The sequence below is a fragment of the Mobula hypostoma genome, chromosome 3 (assembly GCF_963921235.1).
Source record: "Mobula hypostoma chromosome 3, sMobHyp1.1, whole genome shotgun sequence".
Lineage (NCBI taxonomy): Eukaryota > Metazoa > Chordata > Chondrichthyes > Myliobatiformes > Myliobatidae > Mobula > Mobula hypostoma.
The window spans coordinates 178,740,658-178,760,704 of NC_086099.1; positions in this window are offsets into that span (position 1 = coordinate 178,740,658).

Consider the following 20,047-nt stretch of genomic DNA (forward strand, 5'->3'; position numbering starts at 1 on the left):
TCTGTATATCCTTCCTGAGGAATGTGTGAGTTTTTCACCGGATGCTCTGGTTTCCTCCCACAGTCCAAAAATGTGCCGGGTAGGTTAATTGGTCATTGTAAATTGTCCCGTGATTAAGTTAAGGCTAATTGGGGTTGTCAGGAGTTGCTGAGGTGGCGTGGCTCAAAGGACTGAAAGGACCAAATCTGCGCTGTATCGTTAAAAGTAAATAAATAAACAATGGAAAGTAGGAAGTCACCTATTTACATCTGTAGCAAGTACATGTTTTTCTTTTAACATTGTTCTTTATCCCCATGACTACATCACTCAGCAATCACATATCTATAATTCCCTGGGTTTGCATGTCTTGGTAGAAAACTTCAATGAAACAATAATGCAGGGAAGTTGCATCTCACTTGAAGTCTGCTGATGACAGTCAGCTCATTTCCAGAGTAAAATGTTGTCTTGAAGAAGTGGCAAGAGGGAATTAAAAGGAAAACAACAGTTAGCATTCTGTCTGGAAATCTCCTGAGAATATTAGGTTGGCATCTCCTTTCTGAGGCAGGATTTAACCCTGCTGTGCCCCAGATCAGTGCAACTTTTTTTTTAATATAGATCAGGACAAGGTGGGCTCTCTACTTTTAAGAAAGAGTTGCTGCAAAATCACCAACCACCAGAATAAAAAGCTGGAGACTTAAAAAGAGGAAGAATATCAGAGAGGATTCCATATTGCTGCTAGGGCTCATCTGAGGTTGAACTTGGAAAGGAGAATGAGATTACTGAGGGCCATATAATGTTTTAGCCTCATTTAATTCTATGGGATCTTACTCTCTTGTGAGCGTGCAGTCGCATTTGTCTAGGAGGTTCATGTGAACAGTAGTGAGAGGTGCAATAGAGAGGAATAAGGACCCAAGCCCCCTTTCAATGCTTTTTAACAGAGTAACTAGAATAACCCAATTAAGAAAAGTTGATGGTATTTCAATTCTGGGATTTTATGCATTCTGGATGTACTTTTTCCCGCCATTGACAGCTGTTGATACAACTACCTTTTCCCATCTGTGAAATTCACCTGCTAAATACTTCTACATCTCCAACTCACTTGTCTCTGTAAAAACTAACTTCAACAGAACTTTTGATTACCTGGTAATTCAAAGCTAAATGTCCAAGATATGCTGAAAGAGTATCAAAAGCAGTATAAATGTCTGCCACTACAACCTATAAATTGATATCCCTCACACCATCATTACTATCAAGCCAAGGCCTCAATTCTGCTTCAGTAAAGGGTAGAAAGACTTGCTGAGAATAGCTCCAGGCAGTCCTAAACATATGGAGGTTTTAGCCTGCTGAACTGAAGGACAGGACAACATTAAAATGTAAACAGCTCGAAGCACTCAGCAGGTAAAGAAGCATCCGCAATAAATAGAAAAAGAGCTGACATTTCAGGGTTAAACCCTTTATCAGAGCTGGGCTTGATGAAAGATAAGCAGTAAGTAAAAACAGCATGCAGAGGTGAAAACAAATAATCTGACAACCTAGGGATCAGATTGAAGCTCTGCACTTTCCTCATGAATGGTGGTGTGCGTCAGTAGCTGATGGGAGGATAATCCTAAATGGTGGCAGGATCCAGCAGGTGAGTGCGAAAGACATGGCTAATATATTTTCAACCATGGTCCACCAGAAGACCCAAATAGACGAAGTGCCTCAGCTTCAGCTGGAGATACCCACTATCACATGAGCCAGTCTTCAGCAAATTTCATCACACCACGTGATACCAGGAAATGGCTGAGAATATTGGACAAGCAAAGACAATGGAGTCAGACAACATCCTGTCTAAAGCACTGGATCAGCACTCTAGAACTTACAGCATGGATCCAAATCATTTGATATTCGTTGTTCACTCAAATAAGGAGCTGCCCTTCATGAAGGACAGTCATCACATAGAGCGGTCCTGATCTTATGCCATTACAGAGTGTTTAACTGTAGCTACCATCTCAGAGAATGATGAGAACTCAGTGCTCTTGCCTTAGAGCAAAAGTAGATCAGAAAATGTAAGAACTACTGAACAGATCATTCAGCATCTGTAGGTGAGAGACAGAATTAATCGTTTGCCAATTTTTCAGAATTATAATTATCAGACACAATTGCATACAGATCATGAATTGACTATAAAACCATTGCACAAGTACTTTTCCTAAAAGAGCCAAGGCCAAATACAATGGCAAATCTCAATTAACTATGTACACCTTAAGAAAAGAAACTCTCTTCAGTGCTGTTAGAATTTATTATCGTAATGCCAATGCAAACTCAGTTAAAATAAATTGACTCAAGCATTGTGATTTTTCTGGCTCTTCTCTCTGCCCTGGAACATTTGGACAATAGGAACTTACAGGTCAAGCTGTTGTTCATTGACTACAGCTCATGTTCAATCTCATTATTCCATCCAAGTTAATCATCAAGATCTGGACTTCTAAACTCTCCTCCGTAACTGCATACATGACTTCCTCATCAGTAGTCCTCAATCAGTGAGGATTCTTAACAACATCTCTCTTCACTGATCATTAATGCAGGTGCACCTCAACAGGGCATGCTTATCACCCTGCTCTACTCTCTGTACACACATGACCGTGTGGCTAAGCATAGCTCTAATGCCACATACAAATTCACAACAATACCACTTCTGATGGATGAATCACAGGTGATGTGTCAGCTTAATGGAGTGAGGTGGTTGAGTGGTGCAACAACAACAAACTCTCATTCAACATTGGTACAACTGAAGTTCTGATTGTTAGCTTCATGAAGGGGAAGGAAGGCAAATGTCCATCGGACCAGATTGGGGGATCAGATGTGGACTGAATCAGCAACATTAAACTCCTGGGTGTTAACATACGGTTGACCTACCCAAGGCTCCGCACTTAGATGCAGTCATAGAAGGCATGCCGCCTTCTTTAATTTCTTAGGAGGTTAAGCAGGTTCAGTTTGTCACTGGACACTCTGACAAATTTCTACAAATGGAAGTATCAATGTCCAGTATGGCAATTCAAATATGCAGGAAATGTTAGAAGTTGCAGAGGGTGTAGACTGTACCCATTCTATCACAGAGACGTCCATCTCCAGCATCAGTAGAATCTACTGGAGACACTGCCACAAGAAAGCAACATCCATATTCAAAGATCCCCACCTTCCGAGCAATACCATTTTCTAGCAGCTGCTACTGAGCAAGAAGTAAAAATGCCTAAGGCCCCACACCATCAGGTTCAAGAACTGTTACTTCCCTTCAACCGTTCAGATCTTAAGCCAATTGACACAACCCCAAATGCTATCGTTTAGCACACATTCTTTTTCTCTCTCCCCTTTTTTTCCCTCTGTCCCCCTCACTATACTCCTTGCCATCCTCTGGGCTTTCCCCCCTCCCCCTTTCCTTTCTCCCTAGGCCTCTTGTCCCATGATCCTCTCATATCCCTTTTGTCAATCAACTGTCCAGCTCTTGGCTCCATCCCTCCCCCTCCTGTCTTCTCCCATCATTTTGGATCTCCCCCTCCCCCTCCCACTTTCAAATCTCTTACTAGCTCTTCTTTCAGTTAGTCCTGACGAAGGGTCTCGGCCCGAAACATCGACTGTACCTCTTCCTAGAGATGCTGCCTGGCTTGCTGCGTTCCACCGGCAACTTTGATGTGTGTTACTATGGCCACTTTGATGGCTTTGCACTAATGACTGCTTTTGTTCAAATTGTGTTCTTTCTTGTAAAATACTTTACAATTTATCCTTATTTTATGTTTGTCTTATGAATGCTGATAATATGATGCTAAGTACCAGTGATGCTGTTTGCAAGTAAACATTTCATTGCAATTTTGCATACATGTACTTTCACATATGACAATACCTTTGAACTTGTCTTTAAAATGTACAGTATTTTTATGGGGCTTGAGGGCACAGATGTATCGATGAAGTTGCTTTGGCAGTAAACACAAGAGACTCTGCAGATGCTGGAAATCAAGAGAAATACAATACTTTCTTGAGCCCTGGTGAAGAGTCTTGGCCCTGCTTAGTAGAATCGGCAGATGATGTTTACTTGGATTTTCAGAAGGTCTTTGACAAGGTGTCTCACATAAGGCTGCCTAACAAGATAAGAGCCCATGCTACTACAGGAAAGAAGATGGATAGAAGATTGGCTGACTGGCAGGAAGAAAGAGGGTCTTTTTTTGGTTGGCTGCCTAGTGGTGATCCACAGGGGTGTTGAGACCATTTCCTTTAATCCTACTTGTCAGGGATTCGGATGACAGTATTGATGGATTTGTGGCCAAGTTTGCAGATAATATGAAGAAAGGTGAAGGGGCAGGCAGTGTTGAGGAAACAGGGAGTCTGAAGAGGAATGTAGACAGACTGGGAGTATGGCCAAAGAAGTGGCAGATGGAATGTAGTGTAGGGATGTGTATGGTCATGCACTTTGGTAGAAGGGGTAAAGGTGCAATCTATTTTCTAAATGGAGAGGAAGTTCAATAACAATATAATACTGCAGTTTTAAAAGGCATTGATCAGACTCCATTTGGAGTATTGTGAGCAGTTATGAAAAGATGTGCTGGCATTGGAGAGGGTCTAGAGGAGGTTCACTTGAATGATTCCGGGAATGAAATGATTATCACATTAGGAGATTTGATGGCTCTGGCCCTGTACTTGCTGTAGTTTAGAAGAATGGTGGTGGGGGGGGGGGGTAGTCTCACTGAATATAGAAAGGTCTGGAGATAGTGGATGTGGGGAGGATGTTTCCTATAGTGAGTGAGTCTAGAACCAGAGGGCACAGGCCTCTGTCCATCTAGAACAGAGATGAGGAGGAATTTCTTTAGCCTGAGCGCAGTGAAGCTGTAGAATTTTTTGCCACTGATGCCTGTGCAGCCAAGTCATTGAGTGGTGTTGATAAATTCTTGATTAGTCAAGGTATCAAAGGTTATGGGGAAAAGGCAGGAGAATGGGATTAAATTAGATTATGAGGACACTCAGTCCTCATTTATTGTCATTTAGAAATGCATGCATTAAAAAGTGATACAACATTCCTCCAGAATGATATCAAAAAAAATCATAGGACAAACCAAGACTAAAACTTACAAAACCACATAATTATAACATATAGTTACAACAGTGCAAAGCAATACCATAATTTGATAAAGAGAAGACCATGGGCACAGTAAAAATATTCCCAAAGTCCCGATAGCCTCATCATCTCACGCAGGCGGCAGAAGGGAGAAACTCTCCCTGCCATGAACCTCCAAGCACCACAAACTTGCCAATGCAGCACCATTGGAAGCACCCAACCGCAGCGGACTCTGAGTCTGTCCGAAAACTTTGAGCCTCTGACCAGCCCCTCTGACACAGCCTCTCCGAGCACCATCCTCTGCCGAGTGTTTTGAACCTGCTCCAGCCGCTGAGGAACAAGCAAAGTCGAGGACTCAGGGCCTTCTCCTCCAGAGATTCTGGATCACACAGTAGCAGCAGCAGGGAAGCAGGCATTTCAGAAGTTTCACCAGATGTTCCTCCGTGCTCTCACGTCCGTCTCCATCAAATCAGGATTGTGCACGGCACCCTACTTGACAAATAACAGACATCACCACCAGAGTGGTCGCTGCGAGCTGCGTCGCGCCGCCATCTTCTCCTCCCTCACTAGATTGAGAGGGATAATAAATCAACCATAATGGAATAGCAGAGTAGACATGATGACCCAAATAGTCTAATTCTCCTCCTATGTCTTATGATCTTATGGTCTTATTTACACACCACTGTTCTATTGCGTGGTTGTTTAAGTTACTATTAGCTTCTTGTCAGCTTGAACCAAACTGCCCATTCTCCTCTGACCTCTCTCATTAACAACGCATTTTTGCCCTCAGAACTGCCACTCACTGAATGTTTTTATTTTGTTATTTGCATTATTCTCTGTAAATTCTACTGTCTGTTGTGCATGAAAATCCCAGAAGATGAGCAGTTTCTGAGATACTCAAACCACCCCGTCTGGCTCTAACAATCATTCCAGAGTCAAAATAACTTCAATCACATTTATTCTGATGTTTGGTCGGAACAAGAAGTGAACCTCTTGATCATATGTGCACGTTTTTATGCATTGAATTGCTGATACATGATTGAATTAATGAGTAGGTGTACAGGTGTACCTAATAAGGAGGCTACTGAGTGTATGTGTTTCTGTGATTATTTTTAACTGATGTTGCTCTAGTTTGCAATGAACCCCAATATTTCTCCCAATGTTGTTGAAGTATCAGCCCACTCTACATCCAATGATACTACCTCATCGTGACTTTGAGCAATAATATCAGAAGGTGACCGTTCTTGGCTGACTTTCAGAAACATTTCAAACTTATTGTTTTCCTTGCTATGTGTCCAGGTATCATGTATTCATATTAAGTGGTTAATATTGACTTTGGGGATTATTTCTGTAATTTTAATGAGCTAATACCTAGTCAATACCTCCCCACTACCTCCTAAATTGTATTTCTGCATCTCTGGCCTGACAAGAGCCCTCAGTTAGTTCTAAGGCAGAGCAAGGTATGTTTCGATGGACTGGAAGGAAAAATTGCACATTGATATTACTGAATCATGTTCAATTGATTCTCTATGAATTTTTCCTTCACTGCTTTCATTACCATGGAAACCAAACATTCCTTTCTCATTAGAACTCAGGCAGAAGAAAAGAAGTGAAGCATCCAATAACTTAATATATTGTTCAAAATTAAAAGATCTAAACTGTAGACCTTTGATTGCACCATGTCTTCAGGTAGACCATGCAAGGCAGATGCTCAATTACATTTTTTTGTGATAGTACACAAGCCTGCATGTTTGCTTTCTAATCACACAGCTAGATTTTAATAATTACCAAAAGTTTGTCCAGTGCTATTCACAATAGCCAATATAAAACCAGTGAATGTTCTAACTGACTACAACCACACCTGAAAGAGATCAGGAGATTATTTATCAGATATACATAATGCACATTTACTCCAGAGTCTTCTATGCCTTAAGTTTGATAGGCAAATCCTCTAACCACTGTGTTCATGTTTACTTTCTCCAGATCAGTTTTAGAATCAAAATCAGGTTTATGATTACTAACATACAGTATGTCATGAAGGTTATTGTTTCATGGTAGCAATACAGTGCAATTCATTAAAAAGTTACAATATAAATAAATAATTAACTCATGCAAAAAGAGGAACAGCAATGCAGGGTTAATGGGTTCGTGGATTGTTCAGAAATCATTATCAAAGGATACAACTCTGAAATTCTTCATTTCTCCATTTAGCCCTGAAACCAAGAAAGAAAGGAAGCATGATCATTAATCCCCGAGTCCCACCTCCCCACAAAAAAAAACAAACAAAAACGGAACAGGCGCATTAACCCCCCACATCCCTCTTCCTGCACAGAAACCAAGCAAAACAAATCTGGCACATCAACCCCTAAATCCCTCTTCCTGCACAAAAAAATGAACAAAATGGATCAGGCACATTGACCCCCAAATCCCTCCTCCCACACAGAAAAACGAACAAAATGGATCAGGCACATCGCTCCTAAACTATTGAGTTTAGGTCTTTAAACAGCTGTACTTCTTCTCAAAAGTTCAAAGCTCAAAGTAAATTTATTATCAAAATCTATATATCACAAAATACTACCCTAAGATTAATTCTCTTACAGGCATTCACAGTAGAACAAAGAAGTATAATGATGATGATGATGATGATGATGATAGCATCCGTATGTTTGAAAGGACGGTGGATCGAAGCATTGGAGTGACCTAGCCAGGGCGGAAGGCATGGAGATCCTGGGATGCCCAGTCGTCAAGATCCCCCTCTCAGCCTCACCAGTGTTGTCCAAAGGATAGCAAAGCAGTGTGTTTTGCACCAGCTTGTCTGCAGGAGCTGCCGGAAGAATGTTCAGTGATGTCCAGCTTCCTTGGGAGCTCCACTCCAGATTTTCTGTCTGGGTTTACTCCCGTAGCCTTTGTCTCTCCCAAGGCTGCGCACAAGGCAGTGGGGCTATTTACCCATAGCTGGGGATCTGGTTCATGAGCACCAGGGCATGACCACATGCAGGTGGGCCTGTGTGCTACGTGTGCAAGAGCCAGAGTTCCTCCCCACCCTCTGTAGTTCAGCCTGAGTCCGAAAGGAGCTCAGTTTCTGTGTGTCACTATCAAGGAGGCACCACATGAGGATTGCTGTAAAGACTGTGAGCTGGCAGGGAGAGACTTACACATTCGGCTCTCCTTTTTGTGAAACTGCCAGCCAGCAGTGGAAGCTGAAAGCAAGAGTGAGAAGCATTACCTGCTACACTACCACACTAGACTTGTCACAAACAACCATTTAACACACAGAGGTACAATAGAATCAATGAAAACCTACACACAAAGAATGATGGATTGTGCAAATACAAAAAGAAACCAGTAATATAATAAACAAATACATAGATAAATAGATAGCTAGATAGATAAATAAATAGATCGATTAAATAAATAAATAAATAAATGACTGAATTAATAAATGGATAGATAGGACTGAAAACAAGCATTGTAGATTCCTTGAAAGTGAGTCCAAAGGTTTGTGTTCAGTGAACAGCTTAGTGCTGATGGTTGAAGTTTAATAACACTTCCTGAACCTGGTAGTATGGGACTCATCTAGTGTCTAAGGCACCTATGGTTTCTTCTTCTTGATGGTAACAGTGAGAAGAAAGCATGGCCTGGATGGTGGGGATCTTTGAATATTGATGCTGTTTTCTTGTGGCTGCGCCCTTTAAAAATTTGTTTAATGGTGAGAAGAGCTTTTCCTGGAATGAACTGGGCTGTATCCACCACCTTGTGTAGGTTTTTCCATTCTTGGGCACCAGTATTTAAAAACATTTGTATATACCAGACTGTGATACAACCAATCAGGATACCCTCCACTGTCCATCTGTTGAAGTTTGTCAGAGTTTCAGATGACATGACATCTAAAGAAACATCTAAGAAGGTAGAGGTGCTTTCCTTGAAATGGCATTTATATGCTGATCCCAGGACAGATCCTTTGATGACAACAGCCAGGAGTTTAAAGCTATTTACCTTATCCACCTCTGATTCCCTGATGACCACCTACTCATGGACCTCCAATTTCTTCCTCCAGTAGTCAATAATCAGCTCTTTGGTTTTTTGATGTTGAGTGACAGGTTGTTGTTATGGCACCACTTAAAAAATGTTCAATCTCCCTCCAGTATGCTGATTTGTCACCACCTTTGATTCGTACAACAACAGTGCTGTCATCAGCAAACCTGAATATTGCATTGGATCTGTATTTAGCCTCACGGTCGTGAGTGTAAAGTGAGTAGAGCAGGCAGATGAGCACACAGCCTTGGGATGCACCTGTGCTTATGTTGATCGTGGAGGAGATATTCTTGCCAATCGTATTGACTGGGGTCTGCAAGTGAGGAAATCAAAGATTCAGTTGTACAAGGAGGTCTTGAGGCCTAAGACTTGGAGCTTATTGATAAGTTTTGCAGGGATGATAGTGTTGACTGCTGAGATTAAGTCAATGAAGATCATCTGATGTATTGTATCTTCACTGAGCGGATGTTCAGACCTATGTGGATACCCAGTGAAATGGCATCGGCTGTTGATCTGCTGTGATGGTAGGCAAATTGTAATGGATCTAAGTCAATCCTCAAGCAAGAGTTGATATGTTTCACGACCAACCTCTCACAGCACTTCATCACAGTGGATGTAAGTACGACTGGACGAAAGTCATTGACACAGGTTACCACGTTCTTCTTGGGCACCAGCATGACTGAAGCCTGCTGGAAGCAGATGGGTATCTCACACTGGTGAAGCAAGAGGTTAAAGATGTCAGTAGATATTCTAGCCAGTTGAATAGCACAGATCCTCAGTATTCGACCATGTACATCGTCTGGGCCATATGCTTTTTATGTGTTCACCCTCCTGAAGGATGCTCTCATGTCAGCCTCAGAGGCTAATGCACAGACAGTATCGTCATGGGCTGCAGAAGTTCATGAAGGTGCTTCCATAGACTGTCATTCAAAATAAGCATGAAAGGCATTGAGCTCATCTGGGAGAGAAACACTATTCTCATTTATATCACTAGATTTTGCTTTGTAGGAGGTGACAGCATTCAAGCCCTGCCACAGCTGTCGAGATCCTTCTATGTTTCACGTTTGGTCCGGAATTGCCACTTTGCAGGTGAACTGGCTTTCCGGAGATCATACCTGGATCTCTTGTGCTTTCCTGGATCACCAGACATGAACACCACTGTCTAGACCTCAACAGATTGTGAATCTCTTGGTTTATCCAGAGCTCTAATGGTAGTATTGAGAAAGTATGTCCCAGGTGGTGAGGGTCCTTAATAATCATTGCTCCTTTCTTGAGGCACTGCCTTTTGAAGATGTTCACTGGGACAATGAAATTCCTTGCTCACATGCTTACAAGGTAAACAGAAAACATGGTAGGAATATATCGTATATTAACAATAAATACAGCAACAAGCATAAAACCACAGAATGGTGCAAGTGTGTATGGAGTATCCTCCTACCAATCTCCTTCTACCAGTCTTGCAATACCATAACATTGTCTTCAATTTGTGGAATCCTGGTTGATAGATAATTTATCTCTCAGCAATGAAATAACTTTGTGTCTTCAGACTGAAGATCTGGCAAATCAATGTCTAAACCTGACCTTCCACTTTGAAATCCACCTCTTTTGTAGCTCTACTTGTGACAGGAGAATTGCCTCCTACTGCCTGTATATAAAAAAAATTGTTTCCTATGTTTGTTGTGGTCTCTTGATAGATTAGTCTCAACAATCTACTATGGTGTTTTGCTTCGATGGTCCATATCAATACTACATCCAATTTGAGACATATTATGGATAACCTTTGTTTCCCTGAGGTAGCCATTGTTGGGAGTGACACATCTCTGACCCAGTATGCATTGCAGCATTTTGTGACTAGTGTAAATGTTATTTTCAGCAAGGTATTTATTTATTTATTTATTTGCTTGTTGAGATAGAGCACGGAATAGGCCTTTCCCGCCCTTCAAGCTGTGTCGCCCAGCAACCCTTGATTTAATCCTAGCCTAATCACGATTACTCCCCTCACTTCCCCTGGTGGTCACCCATCTACTATCTGAAGCCTGTACTCCAGGTCTCACCACCTCAGTAAAAGACTTATCTATGAAGTTTTCAGCTTCCCAGATGGTCCTGAATGCTTCCAGCTCCAGCTCCAGTTCCTTGACCTTGTCAGTCAAGAACTGCCGATCTACAGTAGTTGTCAGGGAGGCAGTTAGGTACACTGAAATCCCACATCTTACTGGAGGAATATTCCATTGCCTGAACTACACATTTTAATGCCTCTAGCTTCTCAGACTTATGTTCTAGATCGCCTGCTCTCCCCCAAGCCTGTTGAGCCAAAGTCTGACAACTCTAACACTGGCCCACTCACACAATGGCCGCTCTGCTCAAAACCTCGCTTCTTTTTATTGAACCTTGTTAAGTATCTGTTACTATGAACCCAAGCAAACTCTTGCTCCTCAGACATGTCCCGATAGGACCTGCTCGCTTTCTAAAACTAGCTTGTAAAGTCTGTGAGAAACTGCCTCCAACTCACTCTGCGATCTTCCACTCTGCAGCCAAATCCTAACAGGCCCAGCTTGTTTTTTAAAACTGGCACATAAGAACATGGAATATATAGAATTTATTTAAATCTTACATCCATCCCATAACATGAGGGAGTAAACATCTTTGAGTTATGACTCCATTGCAATGTACAGACATGTGAATTTAAAAGTCAAATAGCTTGTAGAAAGGAGCTGTCCCATTGCCTTTTGGTTCTGGCTTTAATGCAGCAGTACCATTTGCAGATGGAAGCAGCTGAAGCAGTTTATGGTTGGGGTGACTGGTGTCCCTGATGATCTTTCAGGCCTTCTTTCGCCACCTGCTACTATAAATGTCCTCAATGGAAGGAAGTTCACACCCACAGTTGTGCTGGGCTGTCCATACCACTCTCTGCAGTGCCCAGCAATCAAGGTTGGTGCAGTTCCTGTACCAGGTGGTGATACAGCCAGTCAGTATGCTCTCAATGGTGCCCCTGTAGAAGGTCTTGAGTATTTGGGAGCCCATGCTGAATATCTTCAGTCTCCTGAGGTGGAAGAGATGCTGTTGTGCTTTATTTGCCGCAAAGCCGGTGTGTACAATCCAGGTGAGATCACTGGTGATGTGTATACCGAGGAACTTGAAACTATTCACTCCCTCGACTGCAGACCCTTTGACTTTGATTGTGCCAAGTCTGTCTCCATTCCTCCTGTAATCCACAATCAGCTCTTTCGATTTTTGGACATTGAGGGAGAGGTTGTTATCCTGACACCACTGTGTCAGGGTATTAACCTCTCCTCTGTAGGCTGTCTCATCACCACTAGAAATAAGGCCAATCAAAGTCATGTCATCTGCGAATTTGATCAGCCCTCCCCTCCACTGAGCACATCTGCATAAAGTGTTGTGCAGGAAAGCAGCATCCATCATCAGGGACCCCGACCATCAAGGTCTTGCTCTCTTCTTACTGTTGCTATTGAGAATCCTTAGGATTCACACCAGCAAGTTTAGAAAGGTTTAGTCATTACCTGTCAGCCATCAGGCTCTTGAACCAAAGTGGATAACTTCACTAAACTTCACTTGCCCTATCATTGAAATGTTCCTACAGCCTCTGGACTCCCTTTCAAGGACTCTTCATCTCATATTTTGCATATTTATTTATTATTATTATTTATTTATTTTTGTGTTTGCACTTTGCACTGGCTGAACACCTAAGCTGGTGTGGTCTTTCATTGGCTCGATTATGGTTATTATTTTATTATGGACTTATTGAGTATGCCTGCAAGAAAAAAATGAACCTCAGGGTTGTATTGGGGCTAAATTTACTTGGAACTCTGAACCCTCCTCCCCTTGCTTATAGTTTAGATCCTCTGTCCTATATCTTTCCCCAGGATATCAGAGGCTTCATTCACCTTAGGGAGCAATGTCGTATGTCCCATGTGCTGTATGTGCAGCTAAGCCTGCATATGTTGTCTGACATTCCTAACCTGTCTGCCATGCTCAACAAATGCATGAAATGTATGTCTTCTCATAAAAGCCATACTGTATACTGAACAGCATTCCATTGCATTTCCCTTTACGCCTTTGATCTTGATGCAAGGCCTGTTACAGTATGTGTTTTATTGAGGGCAGCTTTTCTCAAACCCCTCAGCGGTGCCTGGTAAAACAATGAAACATTCATGCCATAAGGTACGTTCAGTTTTTAATGATCAATTTACACTTAGATAAATTACACTGTTTTCCCTTCCACTGTGCTCATTTGTCCTGGATTTAAATGTTGGAACTTCAGCAAACATTTCAGACATAGACCTGATGCTGCACTTGCATGATCAGTTCTGGAAACTCCTTTCCACTTTTCAGGGACATTTCCATAGATATAGTGATCCCACATGCTCATTCAAACATTAGTCATAAAAGCCATATACTGAACAGTTACATGATACATTATACTGAACCATTACATTTCCATTTATACCTTTGATCTTGATTATAAGTTTAATACCTTGGACTAGTTATGTTCATCTATAAGTTCATACACCAATCTATCATTGCAAGTTGTACAACCTCTGCCTAATCCAGGCAACATCCTGGTGAACCTCTTCTGCACCCTTCCCAAAAGGAATTGAATTTCTTCCCGTTGAGTGAAAGACCACGATCACACTGCAAATTCAGTAGGTGAGATACAGACAAAGAAATGAAGCATACATAAGCCATCGTCCTTCCTCCTTCTTCTGACTGTGCTGGAGATGCAAAAGATTAAACCAGTGTTTTAGTTACTTTAGAAAAATAAATCATTGGCTGATAGAACAGTAACAAAGTCATCTTAATTGTTTCATCTCTTAAGAGCAGTCTGATTCCTCACCTTATTTCCTCTAGCTCCTCACTCACTCAACCTCCCCACAGACATCCTAAAATAGCACAGGTGCATCTTTTTAATACTACAGTGATACATCCTATTGTCCAGCCTGCATGCTTGCTCCACACTGTGTGTTACATGTATGCTCAGTGGCCACTTCATTAAGTACACCTGTACACCTGCTCATTAATGCAAACATCTTATCAGCCAATCATGTAACTGCAACTCAATGCACAAAATCACTTGTTGTTCAGACTAAAAGGAATGTGAGCATGTTGGTGCCAGACGGGGTGGTTGGAGTATCTCAGAAACAGCCGATCTCCTGGGATTTTTCATGCATAGCAGTCTCTAGAGTATACAGAGAATGGTGCCAAAAACTAAAAAAAAGATCTGGCGACCGGCAGTAGTGAGTGAAAATGCCTTGCTAATGAAAGAGATCAGAGGAGAATGGCCAGACTGGTTCAAGCTGACAGGAAGGCAACAGAACTCAAAGAGTCACACATTACATGAAGAGCATCTCCGAATGCAGAACACATTGAACCGTGAAGAGAATGTACTACGGCAACAGAAGACTGGACTGGGTTCCACTCTATTACCTAATAAAGTGGCCATGTATGTACATACATAGATAATAGGACAGGTATTAGTTGTAAGATTTATTTAAATTGACTTTACTTTATTGCACTCTATGTGCTTTGTACATAACATGCATGGAACTGAACTGTATTATTGATGCAATTTCCCTGTGGATATTATAATGTAAGGGACAATGGATTGTGGTCAATTTTATGCTTAATTAAGAATCATTAGTAGAGAGAAGTGTGGTCCATCTCATTAGATTTCTTGGTCCTGTTTTGATTATTAAGAATTTTATTCCTCACAATATATCAAGATACTTTTGAAATGTAGTATTTCATATTAATTAATAGACTTTCTATCTTCTTACTTTAATTATGCTGTAACATAGAATGATCATCAGAAAAAATACATATCACATGAAAAGAGATGTCTGGAATATTTTTTCACATCCTCAGGCCGTTGTTCATTGTTGTTGAAATATAACAGCAACATAAATGTCAACCTTTTCCGTGGAAACAGGATTAGCTTCAGTTAATAAAAATAGCCAGAAATTCAATATCCAACCCACGCAAGTTATGAAATTTGTCAACCGGCATTTTACAGATACAGTCTGATGCATAAGATGTGCTGACCCCCTGAATTGAGGGTAAGAACTGAGGTGGACTTTAATCACTGCATTCCTAATATAATAATTTGAGCCAGTGCTGATCCTTTACAACTACAGAGCAGGGCTCTAATTAGTCTCTTGGGACATTATTACAAAGTGAGTTATAAATCAAGAAAGCACTGATGGTGCATAAGATTGATTGTAGACCACTGACAGAATCTATTTTGTATCAGGCTTATTATTTACTGCAGTGACCCAACCTTTGAATTCAGCTGTTCATGAACTATGTATTTGATTTTTGTGCTTTCGGAAAAGTTTGCAAGATTATAAGGAAATAGCTCTGAACCTTCTGGGGTATCATTTCCAGAGGAGATTCCTGACCTCCTATTTCACTCTTAGCAAAAGATTAACAAAAAGACCAGTATGAACTTTTGTTTCTCTAGGGTGCTGGCAAAACATAGAACTGGAGACAGAAAGAACGCCTTGGAAATTACTCAAGTTTTAATTGACTTGGGAAAAAAAAAGAAATAAGTTAAATTCACACAATCCTTCCTCTTCCATAGTTTTTTTTAATCATTTACTGTAATACCTCCATACATAGTTCAATATTAAAATGTATTTGAAAACACTTCTGTGAAGAGGTTTGGGAAGTTCTACTGTGTTAGCATAATTATGTAAATTCACATTGTTGCTATTGTTATTGCTCACATCCCATCTCACCAAAATGGCCAACCAGGGAATAATTATATAAGGAAGCCACAGCCATGATGAAAAGAACATGACAGCCCGTTTCCATTCAGAGAGGTCCCAAGACAGTTAGAAACAGAAAAATATTTATTAGGATGTTGGCTGAAGAACCTGTATTGCCTTGGATACCACAAAACTTCCCTGCTCTTCTTAAGGAATTGATCTGGAATCTTTGACATTGAACTGAGAGAGCAAGTCTCTCAACTGAAAAGCAAGAACTCAGTACTCATTAAAATTTCAGTCTACATCAAGTGATCTGGTCTCTGAAGTGAGCAATTGAAAAATAAATTGCTGGAGGCTAAAAGGTTTTTAGAGTAAGAAAGCTACAGTAAATAAGTCAATGGACAACTATTGATACAATATTCAAGAAAAGCTAACAATCAGCTTCTTGCATGGCATCACCGCGTGGTACAATGTGATACAGATTAGAAGCTCTAGGTTCAAGCTCTAAACTAAACTGCATGAGGTTAATTGTGCTGTGTGATACCAGAAACACCCTGAGGGCCAGTGCAGAAAATTACACACAGGCTCTTAGGTTCTGGCAGTCACTCCTCATTGCCAGAAAGTGAAGGTATGGAGATTAATTGAATTATCCTACAATCAAATTGGTAGGCAATGCTCAGTCCCAATGCTGCTAAATAAAGAATGGTGAGGAACCTAGGGATAGATGTTGAATTGACATCATGAGTTAGCAGCACATGAAGATGGATTTGTGGTTCCACACAACAGAAGCACTTCCTCTCCCTGTATAGCTTGGCTTTTTGTCAATATCCTGACAAACGCATTAATAAATCACAATATAAATCACAACAGTTTATAGAATGTAGAACAAGGTTACACATCATTCAATTTTCAAAGGAAGTACTGCGAGTATGAAAGGTTATGTCATATATCTAAGCTTCCTAATTAAATATCCATCAGGCTCAAGGATGGTTTCTATTCCACTGTTATCAGATTCTTTAATGGACCTCTTATATGATAAGATGGACTCTTGGTCTCACAATATACCTCATTATGATCTCGCACTTTATCATTTACCTGCACTGCACTTTTTCAGTAGTTTTTATATTTTATTCTACATTGTTTTACCTTATTTTAGCTCAATGTACTGCGTAATGATTTAAAATATCTAAATAGTATGCAAGACAAGCTTTTCACTGCATCTCCAACACAATACAAATCCAGCCACTCATTTCATTATTCCAAGTTCATCTGTGGAAATGGAAAAGCAAAATGCCATAGGTGCTGAAAATCCAAAGGAAAAATACAATTTGTCTGAAAAATGTATCATCTATATCTTTAGTTTTTGATTCTTTCCTTACAGGTGTGGCTTATCCTATAATGTATTCTGATTTTATTTCTATAATAATATCTGTTGCAAAGCAATCATCATTATCATCATCATCATTATATGCCATGTCCTATGATGTGGGCGATCATGGTCTTGTCCATGAGGGTTCTTGGCAAATTTTTCTACCAAAGTGGTTTGCCTTTGCCTTCTTCTGGCGAGACCCCCAGCCATTATCAATACTCTTCAGAGATGGTCTGCCTGGCATCAGTGATCACATAACCAGGTCTTGTGATATACACCAGCTGCTCGTACAGCATCCAACACCCGTTCCCATGGCTTCATTTGATCCTGATCAGGTGGCTAAGCAGGTGCTACACCCTTGCCCAAGGGCAACCTGCAAGGGAAGGAGCGCCTTACACATCCTTCGGTATCTCCACCCTGCCACGCATGCAAAACATTATGTGACATAATTTGATGCCAAGTGCTGGCCTTAAATAAGCAAGAACTTTGCAAATGACTGCAGTTCATATTCTGCCGCAAAGAGAACTGATACATCCCAGACCGCACAGATCTGTAACCTCCTTTGAGTCTCAGCTCAGATTTAGTTGTTTTTTCATTGTTCTTTAAGGGTTTAAGGACAGGAATGTGGGGGAAATTAGAGGTCAGAGCAGAGTCCAAGTCTCCGCTTGTATCTGAAAGTCAACAACGCAGATGTGAGACACATGGTCGACGTCAGACGTTGAGCTGGCAGAAAGTAGATGAGAGCAGCCCCCCAGGTCAGCGAGTTTTCAGTGAGCTCCAGAGTCAGAGTTTCTGCAGGAGGAGTGAGTTCCGATTGCTGGTTTATGATGGCACAGGTGAAATACTACAATGCCTTTCTGGCAGCAAACAGAACTACTAATGACTCTACTAATCACACTTTCTTCTGGACAAAGGTGCCTGCCATCAATAGCCTGTAACTTTCCTTTCGGAGTTGAACTTTTGCAGTGCCCGTACCATCTTGGATTTTTGCATTGTGAACTAAAGTCTCAGAGGTGTAGGATGGTTGCAGCGAGGCCTGTACAGGCTGAATTGAGGCAGCAAGGCCTGGGCCCAAGCATGAAGAATGAGCCGATGTCTGGCCGTTGCTGGAGCAGACTTGGAGCCTATTTGAAGCAGTAGATTCGAGGTGAGGCAGAGTTCAAAGCAGTAGGGCCCTGGCGCAAGAGTGAGGAACAATCCAATATTTGACCAATTTAAGCACCAGATCAGATTGGAAAGGTCAGGGTGTTAGGGCCAGATGCAAGGGACAGGCTGGTGTTCAGCTCACTGCTTGCCAATGTTTACTCACCTCTATGCTGAACTGAGCCTGAGGCCTGTGTTATTATGTGTGTACATAATATAGAACTTCAGTTCCCAGTGTGCAACGTGAGCAGTTCACCCAGAACTGGAAGTGACATTGGTGAACGGGTCACACACACTCTTGGCGGATTGGAGTGTCCTGAGTGAAATGTGGTCAAGCAGAAGCCATTTACTTTAAATAAATATGTTAGTTTTACTTTACTCACACCAGTTTGTCTTTAATCAAGAGCAAACATGGTGTCAAAAGTCAGCATGAGGTCTAGATATGGAGCATAAATGAATACCACGAGCGACTAAGAAAAAGAGGCAAGTTCCAACTGAGAGAAGCTGCTGGCAAGGGAGCATGCTGTCTCAAAGCTCAGCAAGAGATTCAAATGAGAGAGGCCCAAAACATTCAATGCAGTTTACCAACAATTTAATGGATAACTGGAAACGCTTCAAACAGCGATTCAATATATATCTAGCGGCCAGTAGAGCTAGAGGTGTGGAGGAAGACTTGAAAGCATCTGTCTTCATGTAATTGTGATGATGCTTTGGACATCTCTAACAGTTTTCAAATTAAAGAGGCAGCCTTTAAGGAGGAAGGCTCATACAGTAAGTGCAACAAATGTATAGTTAGGCACATTCCAAAGATGTGTCCTGCTTATGAAAAGTCCTGCAAGACGTGTGGGAAGAAGAACCATTTTGCAAAGTGCCGCAAAGCTGGGGCTACCAAGAGAAAAGTGCACACAGTTGCTGAGGAAATCGAAATAGATTGTTCTATGACTGTGGATGAGAGAGTAATTCCATTCAAGCTTGACACCAGAGCCCAGGTAAGTCTGTTATCCATGGATACTTACAAGACTCTCAAAATAAAGGGCAAGATTTAACCTGTGAATGTAAAAGCGACTGGCTACACTGGAAAGAATGTTCTAGTAGAAGGAGGCTGTATATTGATCTTTAAGCACAAGGGGCAGCTGTTAGTGGCACAGCTACTGATTGTTGAAAAGTGAGTCATCATCATCATCATCATCAGGTGCCAAGCCCAGTTTGAGCTTTGACTGCCATGGCCCACACACTCCTGTTTCGGGTCAAGTAGATCAATTCATTGGTATTCATTTCTAATTCTCTGGCTGCTGTCTCCATCATCATTTGTCTTTGCTTTCCTTTTGCTTTCTTCCCTTCAATCTCTCCCATAATTACCGTGCATTCTAACTCCTCTTTCCTAATCACATGTCCAATGAAGTTACGTTGCCTTTTCATGATCTCATATATTATTTCTCTTTTTGTGTTTGCTCTGTCCATGACATCCTCATTAGATATTTGTTTCGTCCATGATATTCTTTGCATCCTCCTCAGAATTCACATCTCTGCTGCTACAATTCATTTCCTCATGTTACTAGATATTGTCCAACATTCTGAGCCATATAACATAACTGGATAAATGTAACATTTCAGTACTCTGAAGCAGGTTGTCATGCCTAGTTTAGTGTTGGTCAGTATGCTCTTCATTCTTGTAAAGTTGTCTTTTGCCATCCCTGTTCTTCTTTTGATGTC